This window comes from Erpetoichthys calabaricus, chromosome 3, assembly GCF_900747795.2.
Source record: "Erpetoichthys calabaricus chromosome 3, fErpCal1.3, whole genome shotgun sequence".
Lineage (NCBI taxonomy): Eukaryota > Metazoa > Chordata > Cladistia > Polypteriformes > Polypteridae > Erpetoichthys > Erpetoichthys calabaricus.
Window position 1 is genome coordinate 309,896,962 of NC_041396.2, and position 12,071 is coordinate 309,909,032.

Genomic DNA, 12,071 nt, shown 5'->3' on the forward strand with positions numbered 1-12,071 from the left:
TACACATGAAATGGACATTACTATTTCATTTGTAACTGTTTTTATTCCTTATTCACTAATGATTGGTTTTTATATCAGAATATTTGTGGTTGCAAGAAGCCACTCAAGAGCCATCAACTGTATGATAGAAAAGAGTCAAACTGAGGAGATGAGTGACAGAAAAATATCAAAACCGTCTGAAAGAAAAGCCGCAAAAACATTAGGAATAGTCATGGGGGCTTTTATTATCTGCTGGCTGCCTACAAATATCCTCTCTATGACTGCTGATTATAGTAAGTATATCATACGTGTCATACACCGTGTCTTAGCGGTGATAAGTGAAGTGAACTTTGGTGTTAATCCGATTCTTTACGCTTTTCTTTATTCCTGGTTCCGAAAAGCACTGAAAATAATCCTGACATTTAAAATATTTAGCCCAGCTTCTTCAGTGCTCAATTTACTGTAAATGTTAAAAGTTAAAATAAATAATATTGAAATATTTTGAAGATTTTGTGTATTATTATTTTTCATATTACCAGTACAATTCCATATCATGTTTATGTATTTATATTTTCTGTATTACTGTGCATGTTTGGTTTTTGGGTAAAGAGAAAATATTGCTTATTTCATTTTAATTATTTTCAGAAATCTTCTCCTTGTAAATAAACATCCCTGAAAATGTTGGAGACTCCTGGGAGTTCATTAAAATATTGCAGGGTTTCTTGGTGATGTTATTTCACTTTATGTAGTAAAATGATTATCTGTTTATTAATTGTTAAGTAATGTCTTGAATTTTACCCAAAATCTACAAATGAAAAAGATCTTTTAATATCTGCAGTTACAGTTTGTGTGTCCAAAGCAGACGACGGCCAAAATTTTGTTCAGCTTTGCTAAGGCCGGTGGGGATTTGTTTAAGAGTCAAATACTACAAAACACTTGTTCCTTTATTATTTTAGGTTTGACTCACGTTAAACTTTTCATTTTATTGTGAAGTTAATGTTTCCTATTCCTGCACTTTAATCTGCACTCCTCCTCACTAAGGCAGCAGATGACAGACGAGTGCAGACGGAGCAGTCGGCCTTCACTCCTCACACTGCTGGCTCACTAAATGACACTGAGGTGACTGTGAGGAACTGAAATGGACGACTGAGAAGGTCAAATGAGGTTTGATGTCCACAATTAAACGTAGGATTTGCTCCTTTAGACTGACATTTGTTAATATTTGTGAAGTCTCATTAGCCGCAGCTGCTCACCTCATAGAGAACACAATTAATACTTCAGAGAGCAGCATTGTGCTCAATTCTGTAAAAACAGAGAAACTTAAACCTTTAATAAAGAAATCACACTTGGATCTGAAGAACTCTCTGCCTGTCATTACTGTTTAAAAATATTTTATATATTTGTTAAAAAGCTTCACTTGTTTTTAAAACCACCCTTGACTTATTTTAAATCATCTTTATAATCCTCAGTGCTCTCCCATCTAGTATTTGTGTACAAGTTTAACACACAATAATCACGGAGACATTTTTTTTTGTATTTTATTGACATTCTGTCACGATCAGTAAATAATACAAACTATTATGAGATGTAACTATACAGGGGGAGCATCCAGTGCTTTGGTGGAGGTTTTGGGCTCTGGACTGTCCACTCCGTGTCTGCTTAATCCCTTTATGGTGGACCTGAGAAGACAAAATGGTCCTCTGTGGTGATACTTGTGAAACAGCACAATACATTTTTAGTAAAATAAAACAACCATTTAATGAAAACATGAGTATATTTCTTTATTTGTTCATGTGAGGTATGAGTACACCAGTAAACCTGACCTATAAATTGTGTTTTAAGGTATTATGGTCTGCACTGTATAAGACGATTCCTGACGGACTCTCAGCTCTGTTAGTTCTGCTCTGCTCAGCTGATGCTTTACTTGTTCCACTTTAAGAGTTGCCCCCTCATTTCAAACCCCATTTGAGGTTTATGCAGAAGGTATTATGATGTGGTGGTCTGCACTTCTTGCGTTGGGCTGGCGCACTGCCCGGGGTTTGTTTGCTGTCTTGTGCCCTGTGTTGGCTGGGATTGGCTTCAACAAACCCCCGTGACCCTATAGTTAGGATATAGTGGGTTGGATAATGGATGGATGGATGGTCCGCACTTCATTTAGTGTTCTTGTTCCAGTCCTTCGCCCGGTCACTGCTGGTGTTGAATCTCCATGTTCTCTCTTTGCATGTGTGGCTTTTACTCTTCAGGATGGCAGAAGACTGTTATTATCCCAGAGGGAAATTTGTGAGCAGCAGGAATGTGTGACATGTAGGACATTGTTAAATAGGGACAAGGAAAATAATAAAAGAGACCACACATGGCAGCTAATGTGGTAATCAGCACACACACCATAAGACTTCTACAAATCAGAATAACGATTCTTAAACAATAATAACAAAGAGCACACAATAATAATTCAGAACTCCTCAGGACTCCTGCAGCTACTAGAATTCAGAAGTCTGATAGCTCTGAGATAAAAGAGAACTTCAGTCTGGGGGTCTTCACCCTTGAGACCCTAAATCAGCAGCTTGATGGCCACAAGTGACACTTTGGAGCCAGAGGATGGCTGCTGAGTGATAGAATCGAGTTGGCCTTCTTTACCATTTGTTTGTCATGGTGGTCATGGCTGCTGTGGACCCCCACTTTTACTGCTCATTTTTTGTTCTTTATATTAAAATTCACTAAACAACATTCATCCATCCATCTTCCTAACCCGCTAATCCAGAGCAGGTCACTGGGTAGCTGGAGGGAATCCCAGTATGCACTGGGCACAAAGCAGGAACAATCCCTGGACAGGATGCCACTCCATCACAGGGTGAACATACAAACACACACACTCATAGACCCCTGAACTGACTTGATCAGATGTGTCTTGTAGAAGGCACTTTCAGAGCCCACTTTCTGTCTCCATACTTTCATTGATTTCTCCTCAGCTTATGAGGTTTCAATGCCCAACCCCCCGTTCACAGTCACCAACCAGGACATACAGTTTTTCTCAGCAGAATTCACTAAAATATCTTCTGCCACTGAAGGATGAGAAGTGGACTGTCACTGACACCTTTAGTTAAAGCATGGAAGACATGACATTAGATATTCATTTCTCTTACTGTGGTCTCAGGAGACAAAACTCACGAGAAATGTCATGCCAGTCAAATATCTAACATGGCGTCAGTAACAGCCCTCCTAACCCTCCTAACTGACCAGTAATTTATTTGCATGCATTTATGATATCTTCTGAAATTATTCTGATAAAGAAGACATTAAGATAGCGGAGAGGAGCAGCATGTTGATTGGCAAATGTAAGTTAGTATTTCACTGTATTCTGTTGTAATAAAGACGAGAAAAGCAGATAAAGATTTGGGGCACTGTGGTGAACCCCGTATAATTGGAAGTTAAAAAAAAACCAATGCAATTGACTACAAGATAGCGGCAGAGCCATTTTCACTCGAGGAGTTCATCCACTTGCAGCATCAGATATGCATTGAAACAGGAAACGATCAAGCTGATGAAAGTCATTTCAAAAGTGTTAACATTCATCCAGCTTTGGGACCAGTAAGATAGGACTGCACCAGGGTCTTAAACTCTCCACAATCACTCCTAGATCCAACATTCATTTATCCTCAACTTCCACTTCTGCTCATTTTGTTTCTGTGAGTGTATTTGGGTGTTCTCTGATGGCTACTCCTGGGTCAGTTATGATGTGATGCTAAATCAAAAAGGTCCTACCAAGTGTTTTACTAACCACTTCCTGAACAAACAGGATAGGTGCTTTGAACTCTTGTCGTTGATGGGTGTCAAATTAAAACCAAAATTAAGGTTGTTTTAAAGACTGAAGCAGGAATGTGGTTGACTGTAGTAGGGATCGGGGTCCCATTCCTTTCACACTTTTAACAGATTTACATGATAAATGAGATTGGCAGGTCGATGATTGGGTTGTTTAACCAAATAGTCAACCAGCCCCTTCCTTTCCTTAATTTCATGCAGCCCTTGCAAAATTAGCCAATTGCTTGGAATAGGACTTGGGTATAAGAACCATGACTCAATCTCCGGGGGCACACACATGGAGCATCATCCGACAATTATAAATAATTATAAAAAAATCCAAATGCATAAATCTGTATTCTTTGTTGGTTTAAGCAGTTATATAATCGACAAAAGGAAGTTGATCAAGTGACAGAATGGTGGAGAAATTCAAAAGTTCAAGTTCAGAAAGTTACAAAGTACCCAAAATAAATAAGAAGTGGTCAGATATCAAAGTCGCCGTGAAAAGGTGAGTCTTAGCCCACCGTCTGAGTGTCAAATGGAAGCGTATTAAGGTACAGAGAAAAAAAAACAAAATAGGGACACAGTTTTCCAAATGTCAACTTTAATCTCGTAATTTCCACTTTAATCACATAGTTTATTTTTATCATTAAAGTATAACATCATAAACTTCATCTTTAAATCATTTAATTTACTAGTTTCTCAAATCCCATCGTAACTAAAGTAGCACGTTAAATGCTTTTCATATTGTACATGTTCTTCTATGTAGTCTATGTGTGTGAATCACTACGTGCTTCTTAAACAAGTTTTCTCTTTTGCCGACAGGACACAGAATACATGACATTCATGATATTACAGCTCTCTGAACAATTTAAATATTAAGATGTATAGTTGATATCATCGCTCCCAACCCTGAGAGGGCACTCCACCCTTTTCCAGCTGAGGACCATGGTCTCGGATTTGGAGGTGCTGATTCCCATCCCAGCCGCTTCACACTCAGCTGCGAACTGATCCAGAGAGAGCTGAAGATCACGGCCTGATGAAGCAAACAGGACAACATCATCTGCAAAAAGCAGTGACCCAATCCTGAGTCCACCAAACCGGACCCCCTCAACACCCTGGCTGCGCTTAGAAATTCTGTCCATAAAAGTTATGAACAGAATCGGTGACAATGGGCAGCCCTGGCGGAGTTCACTGGAAACGGGTTCGACTTACTTCCGGTAATGCGGACCAAGCTCTGACACCGGTTGTACAGGGACCGAACCGCCCTTATCAGGGGGTCCGATACTCCATACTCCCGGAGCACCCCCCACAGAATTCCCCGAGGGACATGGTCGAACGCCTTTTCCAAGTCCACAAAACACATGTAGACTGGTTGGGCCAACTCCCATGCACCCTCCAGGACCCTGCTAAGGGTGTAGAGCTGGTCCACTGTTCCGCGACCAGGACGTAAACCACACTGTTCCTCCTGAATCCGAGGCTCGACTATCCGACGGACCCTCCTCTCCAGATCCCCCAAATAGACTTTTCCAGGGAGGCTGAGGAGTGTGATCCCTCTGTAGTTGGAACACACCCTCCGGTCCCCCTTCTTAAAGAGGGTGACCACCACCCCGGTCTGCCAATCCAGAGGCACTGTCCCTGATGTCCATGCGATGTTGTAGAGACGTGTCAACCAAGACAGCCCTACAACATCCAGAGCCTTGAGGAACTCTGGGCGTATCTCATCCACCCCCAGGGGCCCTGCCACCAAGGAGTTTTTTGACCACCTCTGTGACCTCAGTCCCAGAGATGGGGGAGCCCACCTCCGAGTCCCCAGGTTCTGCTTCCTCATTGGAAGGCATGTTATTGGGATTGAGGAGGTCTTCGAAGTACTCCCCCCACCGATCCACAACGTCCCAAGTCGAGGTCAGCAGCGCAGCATCCCCACCATATACAGTGTTGACACTGCACTGCTTCCCCCTCCTGAGATGCCAGACGGTGGACCAGAATCTCCTCGAAGCCGTCCGAAAGTCATTCTCCATGGCCTCCCCAAACTCCTCCCATGCCCAAGTTTTTGCCTCAGCAACCACCGAAGCTGCATTCTGCTTGGCCTGCCGGTACCTATTAGCTGCCTCCAGAGTCCCACAGGACAAAAGGGACCAGTAGGATTCCTTCTTCAGCTTGACAGCATCCCTCACCGCCGGTGTCCACCAACGGGTTCGAGGATTGCCGCCACGACAGGCACTGAGCACCTTACGGCCACAGCTCCGGTCAGCCGCCTCAACAATAGAGGCACGGAACATGGCCCTTTCGGGCTCAATGTCCCCCACCTGCCTCGGGACATGGTCAAAGTTCTGCCGGAGGTGGGAGTTGAAGCTACTTCTGACAGGGGGCTCTGCTAGACGTTCCCAGCAGACCCTCATAACACGTTTGGGCCTACCAGGCCTGACCGGCATCGTCCCCCACCATCGAAGCCAACTCAACACCAGGTGGTGATCAGTTGACAGCTCCGCCCCTCTCTTCACCCGAGTGTCCAAGACATGTGGGCGCAAGTCCGAAGACACGACCACAAAGTCGATCATCGAACTGAGGCCTAGGGTGTCCTGGTGCCAAGTGCACATATGAACACCCTTATGCTTGAACATGGTGTTCGTTATGGACAATCCGTGACGAGCACAGAAGTCCAATAACAAAACACTGCTCGGGTTCAGATCGGGGGGGCCATTCCTCCCAATCACGCACTTCCAGGTCTCACTGTCATTGCCCACGTGAGCATTGAAGTCTCCCAGCAGTACGAGGGAGTCCCCAGAAGGTATGCCCTCCAGCACCCCCTCCAGGGACTCCAAAAAGGGTGGGTACTCCGAACTGCTGTTCAGTGCATACGCACAAACAACAGTTAGGACCCGTCCCTCCACCCGAAGGCGAAGGGAGGCTACCCTCTCGTCCACCGGGGTAAACCCCAATGTACAGGCTCCAAGTCAGGGGGCAATAAGTATACCCACACCCGCTCGGCGCCTCTCACCGGGGGCAACTCCAGAGTGGTAGAGAGTCCAGCCCCTCTCAAGGAGATTGGTTCCAGAGTTCAAGCTGTGCGTCGAGGTGAGCCCGACTAAATCTAGCCGGAACTTCTCAACCTTCCCCTTCAGAGAGGTGACATTCCACATCCCAAGAGCCAGCTTCTGTAGCCGATAATCGGACCGCCAAGGTCCCCGCCTTCGGCCACCACCCAACTCACACTGCACCCGACTTCCTTGGCCCCTCCCATAGGTGGTGAGCCCATGGGAAGGGGGACCCATGTTGCCTCTTCGGGCTGTGCCCGGCCGAGCCCCATGGGTGCAAGCCCGGCCACCAGGCACTCGCCATCGAGCCCCACCTCCAGGCCTGGCTCCAGAGGGGGGCCCCGGTGACCCGTGTCCGGGCGAGGGAAAGCGCCGTCCAAATTTTTTATTCGTCATAGGAGGTTTGTATAACCGATCTTTGTCTCATCCCTCACCTAGGACCAGTTTGCCTTGGGTGGCCCTACCAGGGGCATAAAGCCCCGGACAACAGAGCTCCTAGGATCATTGGGACACGCAAACCCCTCCACCACGGTAAGGTGGCGGTTCGAGGAGGGGCTAACTCGCGTGCGCGAGTCGGAGGGTTCCCCCCCCTCCCCTCCGGGGGTAGGGGGCGGCGGGTCTAGCTCGAAACCCTGTGGCGCAATGAAAGTGAAGGGTGCGGCGCCGGTCGCCGGACGGCATCGCCAAGGGCGCCAGGGGTCAGCAGCGAATTCGGCTCCCCACCCGACCCGTCTTGAAACACGGACCAAGGAGTCTAACACTAATAAACAATATGTGGTTAATTTCAGTGTATATGATAAAGTCCCGTCAGGGATGTGAATCTAAGAAATAAAGGGAAACCACACTGGAAGAAAAGCACTGCTTTGACGCTGGGTGCCACCACTTTGCGAACCCAAGCGGAGAACTTACGTACGCCAGGGATTGAGTTGGCGTGAAAATGTGCGCTGCTTTACCTCAAGTTTAGTTTGTCTGAGCGTGGAAATGGGCATGCGCAACATTTTTGTGCATATGTACCGTTTATACATGAGGATCCAGGTGTTGGTCTACAGTCAGAAATAGACTGAACTACATAAAGAATTTACAAAAAAGTGAATCTAACTGGGGGCGGCACGTTGGCGCAGTGGTAGCACTGCTGCCTCACAATAAGGAGACCCAGGTGCACTTCCCAGGTCCTCCTTGCCTGGAGTTTGTATGTTCTCCCAGTGTCTGTGTGGGTTTCCTCCCACAGTCCAAAGATATGCAGGTTGGATTTGCAATTTAAATTGGCCCTAGTGTGTGCTTGGTGTGTGGGTGTGTGTCCTGTGGTGGGTTGGCATCCTGCTCGGGACTGGTGCCCTGGGATTGGCTCCAGCAGACTCCCGTGACCCTGTGTTTGGATTCAGCGTGATGGAAAATGGATGGATGAATATAACTGTGAAAAAATAAACACAATCATTGAGATATACTTCTATACTTTAAGAATGGAATACAAAAGGTAAAATGATAAATTCCTTTCCATGCAAAGCGACAAGGATGAACAAACAAGGCTACGTAAAGGTTTTGATGCGAAACTGAAGACTTTATATACGTTTTTTGGAAAGACAGTGGACTGGGTTATGGAAACGTGCCAAAATAAAAGCCACAACAGGCAGCCTCCTGATTCTGCAAACCAGTTCAAAGGGTACAGATTTATTAATGATATCACTCCCGCCGATAGTGTATATCAAATCTCTGCAAAAACTAAAAGCGGAACAAGTTCAGCAGCTCCCTTTGTTAGTGCCATCAGGGCACAAGAGACTGTGCATGTAGTGCCACTGTCTAAAGCAGAAGCACAAAAGAAGCAGCAGGCTCTAGACTTGGAAGAGGCGCAGTTTAAACCTCAGTTAAAAGTTGAAAGAGATCATCTGGTGTTAGAGGCTGCAATCGCAGAATTCAATACAAAGTTGAGAGCTCTTGAAGGACACAGTCACAGTAAACCAAATCCCTATAATGTTCCTGAGAAACCAGATGTGAGGAATAAAGAGCCATATGACGCAAGTATTCGTAACTTTTCATATAGAAATGAAAGTAAATTTCAGCCTCACCAACAGCAGAATGAACAGAAAAATAAGGCACAAGTATCTCATGTGCTGTATAGAAAGATCCCAGTATTTGATGATGATCCAATGAACTATGTGGACTTTGTTAGAGCATTTGATTGTGTAATCAATGAGGTGATGGAGAACCCTTGAGATAAAATTGGACTTCTTATCACAATTTACTAAAGGTTCACCCCATGAAATTGTTAAAGACTGTAAATACTTGCCACCAGCAGCAGGTTACAAAAAGGCCAACATGAAGCACGAAAACGTCTATGAAAACCAACTAAGGATAGCAAATGCATACATGAGGAAAGCCAAAAGGTGGCCACAAATAAAGCCAGACAATGGAGAAGGTCAGATGGATTATGGGGCCTTTCTTGGTGGCTGTACAAACATTATGTCCAACTTAAAGGACGGACATGAATTTGAAAGTAATGATAACCTTTGTACTATAATCTCCTGCGATGACTGTGGCAACACGTAGCTCAGTGTATTGAGTATTGAAAGTACAGAAGGCAGACACGCATGACTCATTGGCCTAGTGGAGTTTCTGGAAGAACAGGCAAATAACAGCTTTGGACACTGTGTAAGGCTCAGCCCCTCAAAGCCATACCTTCCAGAAGGAAAAGGAGAAGACTGATCAAGGGAAGCTTCCTCCGAAAAGTGGCCTGAGAAAAAGCAGCTCTGCTGCAAGCTTCACCGTTGCTGCCAAACAGGGTAATATGGACACCTCAGTCAAAAAGGCGGAGACGACAGGTCATGCACATAGTAAGCATTGTCTTTTTCGCAATGAAAGTCACAATCTTGTCGAATGCAGTGCAATCCAGAAACTAACATGTGAAAGTAGAATTGACTTTTTGAAACCCAAGGGCTTATGCTTTAAGTGTCTTAAACAAGGACATCTTAGTAAAGGAAAAACTGTGTAGAAAAAACTAAATGCCACATATGCTCTCACTTACATCCAGTTACTCTGCATATGAACAAGGAAATGGATACCGATGATAACGCCACATCTCCTAAAAGGAAGCTTGCTAAATCAGAAAAGAAGAGCAGTTCTTCTTCGAATATTTCTGTGGAACCACTAGAGACTTGTACTGCTACCGAGGCTGGGAAAGAGGGTGTCTTAGCTGTGATTCCAGTTAAGGTTAAGTCTAAAATGAGTGAAAGACGTGTAGAAACATAAGCTCTAATAGACTCGGCCAGCAAAGCCACATTCTGTACAGAACGATTGCAAGAGCAGTTAAATCTTCCTGAAAGAAAAACTCAAGTCCACATTAGCACTGTAGAAAGGGACAAAGTAAATAAACAGAAATTAGTAAAATGTTTAGTTTTATCAGAGTTACAAGTCTGTTGGGTAAAAGAAAACACATTTATTGAATTGCCTGAGGTGTACACACTGAACTCTATACCAGTGAAAACGGAGAACATCACTATGCATGAAGATATTATGAGATGGTCTTATCTCAAAGATGTGCGTCTACCCCAGGTAAAGGCTGAAGTGGGTTTGTTATTAGGTACAAATGTCCCTAAAGTCATGGAGTCATGGTGAGTCATACACAGTAGAAGTGAAGGTCCTTAAGCTGTGAAGATGGCTCTTGGATGGATTGTTAATGGCTTGATAAAGGGGACAGACAATGAAAGACTGCCAAGTGACACAGTCAATCGTGTGTTAATAATTGAGATAGAACAAATGTTACTCCAGCAATATAATACGACTTGCAAAAGCTCAGCTGTGAGGGGAAGGAGGAAATGTCACAGGAGGACTTTAAGTTCATGCACATGGCCTCAGAGTCTGTTAGGCTAGTAGATGGACACTTTTGCATTAATTTGTCTTTTAAAGATGAGACACTTAAAGTGCCAAACAATCGTTGCATTGCAGAACAACCTACTATTGGACTCAAAAGGAAACTTATAAAGTCTCCAACATTCCATGAGGATTTAGACAAAGGAAACGCTATTAAGGTACCCACTGAACAACTGTCACTCAAAAAGGAGAGTGTGTGGTACATCCCTCACCATGGAGTATATCATCCAAAGAAAAATAAGATCAGAGTGGTTTTTGACTGTACAGCCACTTACCAAGGCTTCTCTCTAAATGAACAGTTGCTGAAAGGACTTGACTTGACTAACACACTCATTGGAGTTCTTACAAGATTCAGAGAGGAGTCAATAGCAATCATGGCAGACATGAAATCAATGTTCTATCAAATGAAAGTTCCAGATGAAGACACTGATCTTCTTCATTTCCTGTGGTGGCCTGAAGGTAATCTAAACAATGGACTCAAGGAATACAAAATGACAGGACATCTTTTTGTTGCTACTTCATCGCCCAGTTGTGCCTCTTATGCTTTACGAAGAACAGCAGAGGATGCCAGAGGCACAGCTCCAGAGGAAGCAGTTAACACTGTGCTGCATAATTTCTATGTTGATGACTGTTTAAAGTCAGAAGAACAAACCATAAAATTGGCCAAAGATCTTCAAGTCCTGTGCTTCAAGGTAGGGTTTCATCTTATGGAATGGTTTAGTAACAGCAGAGCAGTCTTGTTGTCCATTCCTGAAGAAGACAGGATAATTGATTAAAGGACTTGGACTTAAGCCATGATTTGTTACCAGTTGAAAGACCCTTAGGTGTTCAATGGTGTATACAGACTGACAGTTTCAAGTTCCACGTAAAGCTGCAAGATAAGCCTGCTACAAGACGTGCTATTCTGTCAGTGGTCAGTTCAATATGTGATCCACTTGGATTTTTAACACCAGTCATATTGCCTGCTAAACTTATTCTAAGAGAACTGTGTACAGAGAAATATGCATGGGATCAAGAAGTGGAGGTTAAGTATGTCCGGCAATGGAAAAAATGGATGGACGATTTGCAGCTACTTGTGGATTACAATGTAAACAGGTGCATTAAACCGCCTGGGTTTGGTCACATAATGTCTACACAAATGCATCATTTTGGAGAGGCTTCTGAAGACGGGTATGGCACTGTTTCTTAACTTCTGCTAACTGATAAAGAACATAAGAGACATTATTCATTTCTAATGGGGAAATCAAGAGTGGCACCATTGAAACCTGTCACTATACCAAGGTTAGAACTTACAGCAGTGGTGGTAGCAGTCAAAATGGACAAGATGCTAAAACACAAACTGCAAGAGTCAATTTTTTGGACTGACAGCACCACCATATTAAGGTACATTGC